At 45.1% G+C, this 16,191-nt stretch overlaps 1 protein-coding gene across 3 annotated transcripts in view; it reads left to right on the top strand.

The window, feature by feature from the left end:
- ZFYVE27 (zinc finger FYVE-type containing 27) overlaps window positions 1–16,191 on the top strand; it is a 141,288-nt gene that overhangs the window by 121,318 nt on the left and 3,779 nt on the right. The window lies entirely within an intron of this gene.

Genomic DNA, 16,191 nt, shown 5'->3' with positions numbered 1-16,191 from the left:
AAATAATAATCATGATAATGACAATAATACAGTAATAACTGTCTTTCAACCTGCTCTTTTTAGAACTAAATCACATTTGTGTGTTTGTTTGCTTGACTTCTGTGCACTCCTGAACCACTGGATGGAATGAGTTGAAAGCTGGTGGTTGTATTTGGAGTGTGCCCAGGGAGGTTTTAGGTAGGAAATAAAAATACTCATAGCCCGGGGAGTTCAGGATGAGAGTTTAGATATCCTTTTGGGGGCCCTCGAGGTGCTGAATGAGGAGTCGGAGCTATTGGGATTAAGGGTTTCCTGGGTCAAAATTAAGATCCAGGCTTTCAATGACATCTTGGATGCCGCTCTCCTGTCTGTGCCTGTTTGTGGTGAGGATGTTGAGGTCATGGAGAGATTCACTTACCTTGGCAGTGATATTCATGTCTCTGCCGGCTGTGAGTCAGAGATCAATAGACGTCGGGTCGGGCCTGGGGAGTCATGGATTCACTGGATAATGGGGTGTGACGCTGCCGGTTCCTGTGCGGGAGGACGAAAGTCTGAGTCTTCAGGTCCTTGGTGCTTCCAGTCTTGCTCTATGGATGTGAGACTTGGACTCTGACCAAGGATCTGAGATGGAGACTTAATTCCTTTGGTACCAGGTCTCTTCGGAGAATCTTTGGTTATCGCTGGTCGGACTTTGTGTGCAACGAGCAGTTGCTGAGAGAGACTGAAATGAGATTTGTTACCTGCATAGTCTGTGAGCGTCAGCTGCGGCTGTATGGACATGTGGCTCGTTTTCCTGATGCTGATCCTGCTCACCAGATTCTCTCAGCGAGGGAGTCTCGTGAGTGGAGGAGGCCAATGGGCCGACCACGTGCCTCGTGGTTGCGGCAGGTTGATCGGCATCTCAAGGAGATGGGGATGGGCCAGGCATCTGCCTGGGGGATGGCCAGACGGAGGCCCCTGGAGTACCGGCGGAAAGTGGACGCAGCGACGCGCTGCTCCGGCGCATGCTCCCACACCTGACCTGACCTGAGAACGCAAATTCTGTATAAATGTGCATCGTATAGCGCCATCTGGTGGGAGTGGGTCTGCTGAACCACCGGAAGAAATGAGTTGAAAACTCTGGTGATTCCAGTCGGGGTGTGCATGGTAAACTTTTTGATAGTACCATTGTGCTGCCAAAGAGAACACAACAAAGCAGATATGCTGAACTTGACGAACATCGTGATGATCGACTTGCAAAAAATACAATTGTATTCCCAGAAGTTAGGACCGCCATACCAAACGTATATTTTAACATTATGATAAGTGTTTACTTGACTTTCATGCACTCGCGGTGTTGGTTTTGCATCTGGTAGGGATATGATGATGTTGACAACTCTTTGTGTATTTGGGTGAGTCGTTATTGAATGTTTTATGCACAAGTTGTAATATTTTATGATGTATTATTTGAGAGATGGATAACCAGTGTAGTACTTCTATCAGAAGAGTGGAATCCTTTATACAGTTTACCAGTACACAAGACGAGCTGCTCAGTTCTGAAGGCTTTCGTGTTGCCTGAGGTGACCATCTGGAATAGATGGGAGTAGTCTGTTACAATGTTCTTAAGTGTGAGAGTACTATAATGTGAACAGCACGGTGGTCGGTATCCCAATCAATGAATTTTCTTATTTGTGAAATACTGTGGAGGTGAAACCTCACTCCTCTACTTTAGTTGGAAACATGAGATGTCACGGATATATTACAATCGAAATATGCACCGAGATTCCTTGCCGATTTCCGATTGCCTGATTGATGTGTTTCCTATTGTAGGAATTGTGTCTGGGAGATTCTTTAGGTTGTAGTGGGAACCTATCTTAAAATATTCCGTTTTTTCTTCATTTACTTTCAATGCATTGCATTTTATCAAAGATTTAATATCTAGTCTATTTGCACTTAAGGTTTCCAGTGCTCTATTGCATTGAGCAGGAATGCTGGGATCAAACAAAGCTTAGAATTGTGTATCAACATTATAAATGTAAGATATGTGATGGTGAAGAGCTCTGTCTTATACAGGCAGTATGTACAGAGAGTAATGTCCTCCAGGCAGTGTACACAATTGATATCAGGAAAGGTAGAGATATATTCTCATTGGCAAGGAAAGCTTAAAATATTTCATCTTAAGTCAGGGTTGAAACAACAATAGTAGCACTTAGTGGCTTTAATAATAATGTTGTGGACAAATTTAAAACTCAATCAATCCTATATTAAACTAGTTTTGTCATAACTCGTCCACAACTTTTTGAAATATCATGCTAAATATCATTTTTCACCCCCATCTATTCATGGTGAAGAAATCACTTGAGAAATTAAAGAAACATTTCGTCTCCGATTCTGGATTTGGATTTCGTCTCCGATTCAAGGATTCATCCTTGTCACACACCCAACCTGTCCGCCAAGTTTCGTCTGAATATGTCCACAACTTTTTAAAATATCGTGTCATATATCATTATCGGCCCTATCTCTCAGTGGTGAAGAATCACTTAAGAAATTCCAGTCTCTGGATCTGGATCCGAATTGTCACCAAAATGTAATCATTTCGTTATCACTCTTCCAACCTCTCTACCATGTTTCGTCCAAATCCGTCCACAACTTTTTGAGATGTCATATTTTTGCAGTCTCGGGGCTCGAGCCTACTACGAGGGGGAAATCCCCGGTTTCTCTCGAATTCACCTGAGGCCACCGGAAGTGAATAACTTCACCCCACGGTGGGTTGCGACACAACTACGAATACCAATTGAGGGACCACAAGTCCCAGTGTCTGTCCGTCTAACAACCATTTAACTGGGGGTCCCGTGGTCCCCTGACCGGGGAACGCACCCTCGGCGAATACGTGTACTGATTATGTTGAATGCGGCCGAGCTGTACCGCTAGCACATGCCGGACCCTGCAAACCGAACTATCGGGAATCTCAACCTCCCAAGTTATCTACATGCGGACAGTGCTAGACCAATGGTTGAAAAGATAGACACGGACAGATCGGAAAATAGATTCAACAAGAACAGGTTTATTTTCACAAGTGGGAAGCAGGAAAAAGGGGGGAAAGGGAACGTAGGGATTTTAATGGCACGGGTAGAAATGAGGGTTAAGCAATTTGTACAGCAATAAGATTAGAGAAAGAGAAAAGACAGAGCAAACTTAACAAGCGCCTTGCCTACCACTAACACAGTACATGGGCCCAAGCATTCACAACTGCTATTCAATGTTGAGGGAGAGAAGTGGGAAGAAAGACTGTGAGGTGTGTGTGTGTGTGTGTGTGTGTGTGTGTGTGTGTGTGTGTGTGTGTGTGTGTGTGTGTGTGTGTGTGTGTGTGTGTGTGTGTGTGTGTGTGTGTGTGTGTGTGTGTGTGTGTGTGTGTGTGTGTGTGTTTTTTTGCGAGTGTATTTGAAAAGGGACTGACTGAGAGGTGCAGCAGAGAAAAGATGTGTGAGGGGATAGCCTAAGTGTGAGATCCTACCAGATGTGTCTGTAGGGTAGCTTGGTTTCGGTCCAATTAATCGGCTTGGCTCCGTCCGCCACCTCGCAGCCTTGGCTCCTCCCTTGTGACGACAGTTCGTGAGGTAAAAACCAAAGAGGGGAAAGTGCCAAGACCCAGCAGCGCCACCTCTGCAGAGCGAGTGACATTGTGGTCCAATGAGAGGATAGAGCGAGCGTGTCCGACCCCGAAGTAAGAAAGTATGTATGTCCAGCAACGTCGTGCCTCAGAGAACAGAGTGTCCAGCGCCCATTGAAAGAGTCAGCGCAAACAACATCAAAAAAAGAGGGCAAATGATCCAGGGTTCGCTCTTTCATAAGGACGGCCTGGAAGCTTCGAGAATGTGTGCGTCATTGGGCAGGGCCTGCTCACAGATTGGCGTTCTGCCTCCCAAGCCCCGCCTATTCCAGTTTCTGCAGCGAGTCCTCTCACTCGGGGCTTCCAGCTGTCTTAAGTTGGACCTCGCTTGCCACCGCTTCAGGCAAGTGAGTATTCTGCTGGTTCAAGGCATGCAAGAAACATTATGGGGGAAACAGAGCCGATGCCGCAGGTCAATTCTGACCAAACATCACCCGGCACTTGAAAGCCATCACGAGGGCTTGCAATGGGGTTAAGTTTTGAGGGTTGCGGGATGAGGGATCTCTTTTAGAGCAGGGGAGTTTGAGGTTATATAACTGCACTTAATGTCTTGATTGCCTCACGTATGTGTTGGAAAAGATCGTGTCAAACTGCAGTCTGTATTAAATAATAATTTGTGTACTTTCTTGCGGAGAGACAAACAGAGAGACAGACAGACAGACAGAGAGAGACAGATTGACGAGAAAGGGAATATAAGGAAAGGATTCGCACTTGCTCGCATCAAATGTAGGCTGATGCCTTGCCGACAACCTTCCATGTGCAAAAGAAAAACAGGGGTGAATCCTAATCTTCCTGTTCCAATGCAGTTTGGATCCCACTGACCCATTTAAAGGTAAGGGACTATTAGGGACTATTCGAAACATTTATTATGGAAATAACTATGTTGAAGGACCTACGTGTCGTGAGTGCACATTTACAATAACGGTTTCTCAAAACCGCAACATTATATATAGTTTTTCCCGATCTCTCAATTTTAGAAATTAGGCCTATATTGACCTTTTGACCTTATATATAATTGAAATTGGAACAGGATTTGCATTTCAGGTCAATGAGTTCAACCACCAAGTCAATCATATGAAAATTGAGGATTTTGGAAATTGCACCTAAGTTGTTGACCTTTGGCCTATGTTGACCTTTTGGCATATGCTGACCTCAAGAATAATTGGCTGTATTCAGTGAGCTATGAAAATCCTGTTCAAATTTCAAGTCAATCACATGGAAATTGACAATTTAAAAAAAAAAATTGGCCCATGTTGACCTTTTGGCCTATATTGACCAAAAAAAACAAAAGAGGTGGTTGAATTCAGTGGCCTGATATGCAAATGCTCTTTAAATTTCAAGTTGATCGGATTAAAATTAAGGATTTTGGAAAGTTCAAAAAGTTGGCCTTTGGCCTATTTTGACCTTTTAAGCTTTTTACCTCAAAAATAAAAAAGATTCTGTCAGACCACCAACCCCACCGTTTGGTGATTTTGTGAAGATCAGTTTAAAATTGTGACGTGTGGGCGATTAAAAGTGAGCAGACAGACAAACTGAAGCGATCAACATACTGTACTTGTCAAAAAAAAAAAACACATTTTTGCAAAGTAACAAACAGACAAGTTTTCAAAGACAGACAAACAGACAGGGGTGAAAACATAACCTCCAGCAGAGGTAATAAGTGTGCGTGCGGGCGTGCGTGCGCACGCACGCGTGTTTTATGTGCTGCATCTGTGCACCGAAGCGAGTGCCCAAGTTACCTGAAGGGGAGCTCGGTAGAAAAGCTTTAAGGACAATTACATGTCCCGTCTAATGTTAACCAAGTGAAACCAGCGGACGACACGAAACAGGATATTTGATAAGTAATTTATGAATCCCTGAGCTGTCTCCCTTTCAAACATTAATACCACTTCACACCATTCCGCAACAATGATTTTTAAATGAAACACGCAATGCTTTTAAAACTCCCTAAAATTACACTGACAGGTTTCAATTAAGTTTTGAATTAATTCACGACTTTCAAATCGGCAACATATCTCATATACCCCATCCTTAATAATAAGTTTTTTTTTTTAAACCCAGCAGGGTATGAATTGATGTCAAAGTCAGTTGTGTTCACGTTTGACGCAGGCTCTGTTGCCCCGATAAGTGCACACGGAGTAACGTCTGACTGGCCAGTTGCGTTGTGAGTTTCCAGAGTGTGATCTTTGTGCTACCAAAGCAAGGAGGATGACCCGAGTCCACTACTCTCCGTTAAGGACCACACAGTAGGCCACCAATGCCGAGAGATGAGGATGAAGAACTTGCCTTTTGCTTTTTCAATATGTCCAGAGAGGATTCATCTGCTTTGATGTCAGTTCTGTGACACTCGCAGATTTCAGTCATCTGCTTGGTTGTCGGCTTTGTGACACCAACAGGAGAGGATAGGTTCATATTGAACCCAACTGGCTAGCAGATAAGATCGACCAGCATCCGCAAAGATAAAGCTGGTTCAAGAGTCGGGGCTGTGGTCAACATGCAACACTCAGTCGTGGTGAGCATGCAACACTCTCAGCACCCTCATTGTTGTTTTGAACCTGGTTTTTAAGATGAACTTCAGCTTGGACGTGCCACTCACCCAGCTTTTGTTTCTCTCTGGTTCACATCATGTTTCTTCTCCTGAAGGTATAGCTCTCTGCTCAACTTATATCATGTCTTATACAAGGTCATTCCTAGGTCTGGTGTCGAGGGGTCTGCATGTCTTGGTGTCCTCAAAGACTCTCCATAATGACTCTTTCTCCCAGTCCATTTATCTTTCATGTAGGAGTATAGTTGGGATACATTAGTCTAAACACTGCATTGTACAAGGTGATTTGTCCATCGATGTGGACATTAGCCCAGCGCTAGCCTGCACGAGTGCCCTTTCCCACAGTAACCACAATACATATTTAATTTGTCGCCTTTTGCCACAGTATATACTTCATCAGCGTGTGTGCGTGTGTGCGTGCATGCACGTGTGCGTGTACTAACAGGAAAAAAATTCCTGTGCCCCATAAAATGGGACGAACATGTACCCGAGCAACATAATGGTCAGCCAATATGTGCCTTAACGTGTTCCCCAGTTTACCCATGAACATCCAGAATTTGCATGTGCATACTGTGCACTGCGCACACAAATTGCCATGCATTTTTACTGAGTCACCTGACCGTGCTGCACGTAGTACTGACCAAATTGCAATGTAGCATGATTTGGTGAACCTTCCCAGCTGTGAAAAACATTTTTATTGACATCTAAATGTCGTAAACGTGATGCCACACCTTTCTGAAAATGAACGTCTACGTGCCATTGGCATGCTTGCGTGAGGAATTCCGCAAAACGTGGAAAGGCATTTTGGTGTTCATCGGAATGCCAGTCACTGGAGATGTGATCAATAAACTGACAACATCAGAGACCATCCACGTTCTGGGTGACCACGTGTGACGTCACGTCGGCAGGATAACCATATGTGGTTGGTGCACCTGAGAAATTGGTTCCAGACGGCAAATTTGACAGCTCGCAGCATCCTGAGCTTGCGACTAATCAGTGCCAGAACTGTCAAGAATCGGTTACACGAGGATAACATGACGACCAGCAGTACGTCCAATTTTGTTGCCACGTCATCAACATGCGTGCATAGCTTGGTGTAGACAACGTCTGAGGTTCAGGAGACAAGATTGGGCTGCTATCCTCTTTACAGATGAGTCGAGGTTCTATCTTGACAGTAGTGATGGCCATTGTCACCTTCATTGATGGGAAGGGGAACGTTATGCTGACGCATTTGTTGTTTTGGTGGTGGAAGTGCGATGGTATGGGGAGGCATCACCACACATCACAGATTCCAGCAAGGTCATTAATGGAAATTTGACAGGTATTCGATACCTTGATAAAGTTCTTCATCCTCACGTTCTCCCATTCCTGTAGGTTCATGGACGTCACGTAACGCTTCCACCAGATAAAGCATGCCGTCATGTCGTCCAAATGGTCACCGACTTCATTGCACAACAAAACATTCCCACACTTCCCTGGCCAGCTGTTTTACCTAACCTTTGTGCCTAAACTCGGTGTTTGCATCTAAATCTTGTGTCTGAATCCCATCGCTTTCTGCACCCACCTTACCCAGTCACACCCAACTGTCCCTGGACTCTGTCCTTTTCTTCTGACAAAGTGGAGAGTTTGTTGTCAAACCTCGACTCAGATTCTGCAACTGGTCCAGACGGCATCAGCCCACGTTTCCTAAAAACCTGCTCCTTTGCGCTTGCTCATCCTCTCTCTGCTCTATTCACCCTCTCATTTGCTCCAGGTCATCTGCCATCTGCTTGGAAATCAGCAAACATCACTGCCCTGCATAAAAAAGTGCAAAACAGATCCCTGCAACTACAGACCAATCAGCCTTCTCCCAATCGTCAGCAAGGTTATGGAATCCATCATCGCTTAAGACATTAAATCATTCCTCTTCTCCAGTAGCTTGATTTCCGATCTTCAATTTAGTTTCAGACCTGGTCACTCTATCCTGGATATGCTGCTTCTGCTTTCCCAGCACTGGATGGAGGTACTCAATGCCAAACATGAGATCAGAGCCATCTTCCTGGACATGTTGCGTGCTTTTGATGTGGTCTGCACCCTGCCCTGCTCACCAAACTCTCTTCCTATGGTATCCAAGGCAATCTCCTCTCCTGTTGCAGCCAACGTGTGGCCCTAAATGGAGTTCTTTCATCCCCTCTTCCTGTCCAGGCTGGAGTTCCTCAAGGCAGCATTCTGGGCCCTGTTATTTTTCTGGTTTTCATCAATGATCTCTCTGATTCTCTGGAAAATCCTCTTTATCTCTTTGCTGATGACCCCTCTCTGTCGTACCATCTGTCATCCCTGAGACCGGTAAGCCACAGCTTCTTCGCTCACTGCAGATCTGGATAAAATCACAAACTGGTCCAACACGTGGAACATGTCTTTCAATTCTGACAAATCTCAGACTCTCATGATGTCTCTCTGAAAGGACCATTTGGAGAACCCCCCCCCATCTACTTTCTCAACAATCCTCTGGAAGAAGTCCTTTCATTCAAGCTTCTGGGTCTCACTATCTGCCATGATCTTTCCTGGGAAAGCCACATTTCCAACCTGGCCTCCAAAGCCAGTCGCCGACTGGGAATCTTCTGTCATTCAAAGTCCTTCCTCGGCCCACCTGAGCTCCTGACCACATACAAAGCTTTCGTCCGCAGCCTGATGGAGTACTGCTCTCCCCATCTGGGCTGGTGCTCCTGCCTCTCACCTTTCTTGGCTTCACGCTGTGGAAACCAAGGCATTTAGGATCATTGGCATCTCCCGTGATGAGGCTGAACCACATTTTCCCCGCCTCATCCCTCTCCCTTCCACAGATCTCCTAATGTCTCTGTTCCCCACTGTTTTCTCCTTTCCTCTCCCGCCCCTCTTGTCTCATGCCGCCCTTGTTGTGCGTTGTGTTAGCTCTCATACGAGCCTCGACAATGTCTACAAAAAAAAGAACATGTGTGGGATGAATGGAACAGCAATTGCTCAGTCTTTAAATCCAGTGAGCAATGTCGGCCCAACTCCGGCTGACCTTGGTACTGATCTGGAATGACATCCCTCAAGCCTTATTCAACCATCTTGTGTCCTCAAGAAGGCACCATTGCCAAGCGTGTCAAGACAAATGATGGTCACACCAGACACTGAGCTGTTAACTGACTTTTGACCACCCCTTCTTCAAGCTTCTGGAGACATGTCTTGCACATGTGTTGACATTCTCATTTCAATTTCATGTTTATCAAACACTAAATATTGATATGACCAAACAACGTGATGTGTTTGTTTTCATTTCTCATTTCACATCAGAGCAAATGATGCACAAGGACTTTTTTCTATTTGTGTATGTATGTCTGTACATCTGAGAATCATAGGAAAAAAACAGGGCATGCCCGATCTCCATCAAATTTTGCATACCTGTTGATAGTACCCAGGATCAGGTCATAGGAGCAAGGGAAAAAAATCCATCTTGACACGAGTGATGGCCATTGTTGCTTTTATTGATTGTATTGTAATGTAAGTGAGATTTGGGAAAGCAAAGTGATGTAATAACTGAGAAAGCTACATTATTTATGTGCATTGGAGATGAGAGAAACAATAAAAGCTATAGCCCAAGGGCCATCAATTTATTATATCCTCAATTATGTCAGGTTCACGTGTAGTAATTGTAATAACAATTATTAAGGGGCTGTCACACCTTGACGTTTTGGCAAGGTATCAAAATGTATGTAAAACACTGGCATACGCTGAAATGTTGATGTTTTTTTAAGTTTTGGGCGTATAATAACGTGTTGGACGTATGCATAACGTATTAGTAACGAACACAGAACGTTTCAATCACATATAGATAACTTTTCCCAACGAATGCTGAGCGCGTTGTCGGCGTTCACAACCTATGCCCAACGATAGTCTAACTTATGCATAGCGCGGCAGCGTATCGCCGATGATCACGTGGCGTAGGCTATTCATAGGCTGCGGCTCGACGATTCAAATCATAACCGCACTAGACATCGAAGTGTGAAGCCGCTGTCACACCTTGACATTTTAGCCAGCGTATGCTGACATATGAAAAATTTGCCGAACCAATCTGGCACACGTTGAATACGTTATGGGTAAGTTTGTATACGTTAAGAGCACGCTGGCATACGTCGTAGTACACTGGCAGACATCGTAGTACGCTGGCATACGTCGTCATACGCCGAGTACGTCGAGAAATTTTCAGCATGTTGAAAATTTCTCGACGTACTCAGCGTATGACACACGTTCCCCATACGCTGGCATAAGTTGTAGGCACGTTACACGATCGTTGACACACGTCGACACACGTTACTTGTACGTTACTCATAAGATGAAACACGTCGACACACGTTACTTGTACGTTACTCATAAGATGAAACACGTCAAGGTAATGGTTAGCATCAGTGTTCCAGACTCCCTGGTTTTTTTTTTCTTTTTTTTTTTCTTCGGTATGACGGTGATGTTGACACTTCGATTTCTAGTGCGGTTATGATTTACTCGTTGAGCGGAAGCCTATTAATTATATTATATTATAACCGCACAAGAAATCAAAGTGTCAACATCACTGTCATACCGAAGAAAAAAAAAATCAGGGAGTCTGGAACACTGACGCTAACCATTACCTTGACGTGTTTCAACTTATGAGTAACTTGCAAGTAACGTTTGTCGACGTGTGTCAACGATCGCGTAACGTGCCTCCAACACGTGACTCATAGGTTAGAAATAAGTTTCGGGTACATTAAACATTACCTCGACGTGTTTCGACTTATGAGTAACTTACAAGTAACGTGTGTCAACGATTGCGTAACGTGCCAACAACTTATGGCCAGCATTATGCGGAATGTGTAAGTAATACGCTGGCATACGTCGAAAAATTTCAAGCATGGAAATTTTTTTTTACACCTCGGTGTACTACGACGTATGCCAGCGTACTACGAAAAAAAGCCAGCATACTACGACGTATGCCAGCGCGCTCTTAACGTATACAAACTTACCCATAACGTATTCGACGTGTGCCAGCGTTTTAGCCAAATTTTGCATTCGTCAGGCATACGCTGGCTAAATCGTGAAGGTGTGACAGGGCTTTTACTCCTATAATATTGTTGTGGTTGACGAAATTCGCAAACCACCATTCAAGTCCCTTAGGTGAGATATCTCTGTAAGTATATGTGTAGTTAGGCCCAAACCCGTTGTTTAGAGGGAATAAATGTCATTCATTCGGGCTGCGACCCCTCTAGATAGCCGTTTTTCTTTTACTATCTTTATTTTGGACCAGCCGCCATTACTACCACCACCAACCACGTCTCAACAGCCATCACACAACAACCACCAACCGCAACGCCGCTTCACAACAACAACAACGCCAACAGCCACGACCTTTACCGTCACAACTCGCCCTCGCAACCATCGCATCACCGTCATTCCCGCGCCGCTTGTGGGCACCGATACTGGACTCGTGCAGGGCGCGCACCGAGCAGCGGGTGCAGAGGCACAGCCTTTCCGAAGAAAACGGATCAAAAACGACTCACGCCCACTTCTGTTCCGTCCTATCTGCGAGCGTGGGGCGATTTGGCCCCGCCTCCAGGTGCGTCGGAGTGTGGTCGCTATATGCAGATTCGTGGATCGAAAAGCATTCACGCCCACTTTTCCTCGGTCCAATGGGGAGCCAGTTAGAGGTGAAGGGTCGGAGGTAAAGGGTCGAAGGTGAAGGAGCGAAGCCACGGGGGCTATAAAGGGCCGCGTTCGCTCGTAGTTGAGTCAGTCAAGGGGAGCTGGTGGAGTTCGGAGTTGAGTTGGGAAGAGCCAGTCAAGAGAGGAGTCGGAGAAGGCAGTTGGACGGAGCTTTGGAGAGGTGGCGGCGGCGAAGGCAGTCGAGGGGTTGCTCGTGTCAGAGTCGGGGAGCTGCGGAGAGGAGAGGCCGGCAACGCGACCGAGGTCGTGGTGGAGACGCTCGGGACCCGAGCCAGGGAGATATCCTCCTTCCCCCGAGCATCAACAACCCCCTCCTGTTTCCCCCCACGCTGAGATAGTGCGAGAAGGGGGCCCCGTTCCCACCCCATTCCAGACACTGTCAGCGAGGCCCGCGGAGTCGGGGCGCCACCGCCATTTTGCGGCTCATCACCAGACGGGTAGGTTCGACGCGGTCTCGGCCTGAGGCCCGTCTGCCCCCTCATAGTGGAGGGTGGTCCCTTTTTCTTTTGCTTTGAGTATATGTGTTGTCGGCCCCGTCTGTGAAGTAAAACTGTATAAGTGTTGCCGTGTGCTCGGTAGTCGGTGGTAGATCTGCATTGTGTTTTGCTTTTACATTTGCTTTTTGTGCATTATTGTGTGTTTCTTCTTCTTTTACATTTGCTTTTGGTGTATAATTGTATATGTGTGCTTTCCGTTCATCGCGAAATAAATGTGCTCTATGTTGAACTGTTTCTCCCGTTTCGCTTCGTCTTTTCTCTAATTGAATCTCCATCTTACTTCACGTAAAGGGTTGGTCGTGGGCTAAAACGCCCGATAATTAATCGAACCGTCCAGGTTGACGATAACACCGCTCGGTTATCCCGATAGTACGGAACGGGTCGCTTAAAGTGGCCCGTGTCCGAAGTCGACCTGCGGCGAGGTGCGATCGCCCGGTCTACCCTCCGTGTGGGTACTTAGGTAGGTCGAATTTGGCAAGCAACCCTATCCCACGCGGGGGCCGATTGGCACGATCGTGGTGAGGCCGAAAGGCCCACCCGTGACTAGTTCCCGGCGTTAGTCCGAGAGGGTCATGACGGGATTGTCCGTCCGGTGGGTGACGTGCCGCGATTCGAGTTACGTGGCCGTTCGCACGCCGGCGGGCGCGAATCCGCAACAATATCTTGCAGTTGTGTGTGAATAATGAGATGAGAAATACAGTGGTCACCAGGTGTTAGACATGGTTATAAGGTTACTTTTGGTCAAGGCTTTAGACCGTTTTGTATTATTATTATTATTATTATTATTATTATTATAATTATTTTTAACAGGGTCTACGGCTCGTTGAGGATCTGTAATTCAAAGCAGGCACACACATACAGGCAAATAAATAAGTTAACTTTACTTCAGATGAAAAAGCCACTAAGCCTGGGGAAAGTGACATCAATTTATGGGGCATTCTGAGTCCCAGCGATGCCATCTATATGACATCGCTTTTCTCTCTGCACTCAACAGGGGAACCAAGAGGGAATTTCCTCCTCCCCATGGATGCCATTCCATGTGGTTTGTCCGAGCTCAACTATGTCAGATTCTAAATGCTGAGTGTCAAAAAAAAGGAAGCAGCATGTACCATTTTTAAAGACTTTTATATGACTCTGCCAGGGTCCGAATCGAACCACCGACTTACCAGACTCAGAGCAGATGCTCTGACCATTCCGTCACTGAGACCGTTGATGCTCACACACTGATTGTTTATACAGCTTGGAACCCAGCCATATTCTGAATAACAAACCTTTTTCATGGCAATTGTAGAGGTTCCAAATGTCCCTAAAATTTGGAAACCTAAAATTACACCATTTTCAAAAAAGAGCTCTGCTCCAGAATCACTGGAGAAGTTGTCCTGCATGCAACAGCAAAGTTAAACAATTTCTGTAGTCACTGCAGAAAAAACATCAATGAGCTAACTTGCCCTATTGTAGCAAGAAACTAAGCTGCATAAAAAGAACCATTACGTTAAATGGCTTAATTTTTTGTGTTTAACTATGGTGTCTTATTTTGATGCATTTGGCCTGACTGAGGGAAATAACCCCTCACCCCGACTTCCCTAAAAGTTTCCTGATTATCTGGCAGGAGATTCTTCAGATTTTGCCTGAATAGATTGGAATCTTTAAAATTGGTAACTTTAAACAACTGTTTAAGTCTGAGAAACTTTGTACCTGTAGTGGCAAAATGTACTCCCTCCCTCTCATCCCCCAAAGCTTCCCACCCACCCCCACCCCAACACCTCTCAACTGTCATTGTTCTGCCTTATAAGGCTCTCTCTTCAAACATAGATTCCTTGCTATTCTTTCACTCCATATCTCTCTTCCTTTCTCTGCTCATTCTTAACTGCCACCATGCCAGTTGACTTTGGGTTGGTTATCTTACCACAGATCATGATGTCACAGCTTAGTCCTTTTTTAATTTTTAAAACAAGCCTAACTTTGCATTTGTAACACTCATTTCTCCAAATGGCTCTCATTCTTTGTTTGACTTGGTCACATTGAATTCGAAGATGTTCCACAGCCCTTAGCTCCACCAATCATGTCCTTTTCAAAGTATGTCACCCTGACTGTCTTCAGAGAGCAACAAAAGTGTCAACGATTATGGCAGTTTATCAAGGAAGATTGCTCTGTCTTGCAATTCATGATCTTTTCTTCTTTCATATGTAGCACAAGGCTGCAGGGTAGTATCATTGGCTGAGGGTGTGGCTCTGCCTCTAATACAATGCCCTCTGTAGGTTAGAGCAGGAATTTGGGATTTTGCCATGGTGCTGGTGATAGTTTGCTGATTCTTCATGAAGGACACCGTGGGATCTTTAACATCCACCCACTCATGCTGGCAGACCGGACGTTCAGTTTAACGGCCATCTCAGGGACGGCACACACATTGATGAATTTGACGCTGCATGGAAAACACCGGATGACAGTTTATAGCTGCGTCAGGATTCTAACCTAGGTTAGACAGCTTAGAGGCAAGTGTATGTGCCTCTATGTTACAAATTGATCTGTCATTTTCATCACATAGACTATGTCTGGAGCTCCTTCCTCAACAAACTGCTTTCTCCCTTAGTTCCACCAGTTCATTCCTTATTGCTTTCATCTGCCCTTTTCAACATTCTAACACTGATATATTGATGTTTTGAGAGGTAATCAATACAAAGTCCCTTGCATTCTCTACGTGGAAGGCAAATCCAACAGATGTGAACCGAATGTGCAGTACCTCTACATTGCCTGCAATAATTGCCTGGTCATCCTTAAACATACCAGAGCTCAAGATCAGGCTCACCTGAGATCAAATTTCTCAAGCCTCTCAGCATCCACCAAAGCTGGTGGCAACTGGCCAAGTCTGTTACCAGTAAATATTTATTTTATTCCTTCACTCTTCTAAGATGTCGCTCATGAAAAGCTGTTTTAACACGATTTGTTGTAATCTCAGGTTCATGGAGGAGCCTATACATATATCACAGTCAGGAACAAAGACCTTTGTAGACATTGGTGTACTTTTACATTGATTTCAAGGATGTTAGTAGACAATGGAAAGGGATGTATCATGGTATATGAGATTTTGACATGGGTTCCCTGCATTGGGAGTCAGGGTTTCAAATGGGACCATGAACAGGCTTGTTTCTTTGGGGTTAGCTGTGTTACCAAATGTATGGATGTCTTATCACAGCCATATTTGCACGAAAAGCCAAGACTCCCAATACCTCCATTCCTGTCCTTCCTCACCCCATTCCAATACCCCTTATCTCCCACCACCAATTCACAGGCCTCCCGAGAACATATAAATGTCTCCCCGTCTAAAGAAAAAAAATTCCTCATCTGTCTTGACACCTCAACAACTGGACATGATGGTATCAATTGCGCTGAAATCTTCAAAAGCTGAACTTCTGCCATACACACACACACACACACACACACACATACACATACACATACACATACACATACACATACACATACACATACACATACACATACACATACACATACACACACACTGCCCTCTCATTCTCTATTCCATCCTCTCCCTCTCTGTGCTCCTCCCCTCCTTCCTCCTATTTTGGGAAGGCCAGTATTCCCACTATCCATGCAAGAAGTGTGGCCAAGAGTGATGTTCTCAACTTCAGACCGGTCAGGCTTCTCCCCATCAAAATTGAAGACATATATTGTTGCTGCAGACCTAAAGTTATCTCGTCTCCATTTCTGCAATCTTTTATCATCAATTTTGTTTCTACATTTGATATTCCACTCTCAACTTGTTTCTTCTAACTTAACAATGAATTTCAAACATGAAGTCTAGG

The sequence above is a fragment of the Eptatretus burgeri genome, chromosome 1, assembly GCF_056783735.1.
Source record: "Eptatretus burgeri isolate ZD-2024b chromosome 1, Ebu_testis_v1, whole genome shotgun sequence".
Taxonomy (NCBI): domain Eukaryota; kingdom Metazoa; phylum Chordata; class Myxini; order Myxiniformes; family Myxinidae; genus Eptatretus; species Eptatretus burgeri.
This window is presented reverse-complemented; position numbering and strand designations above follow the sequence as displayed.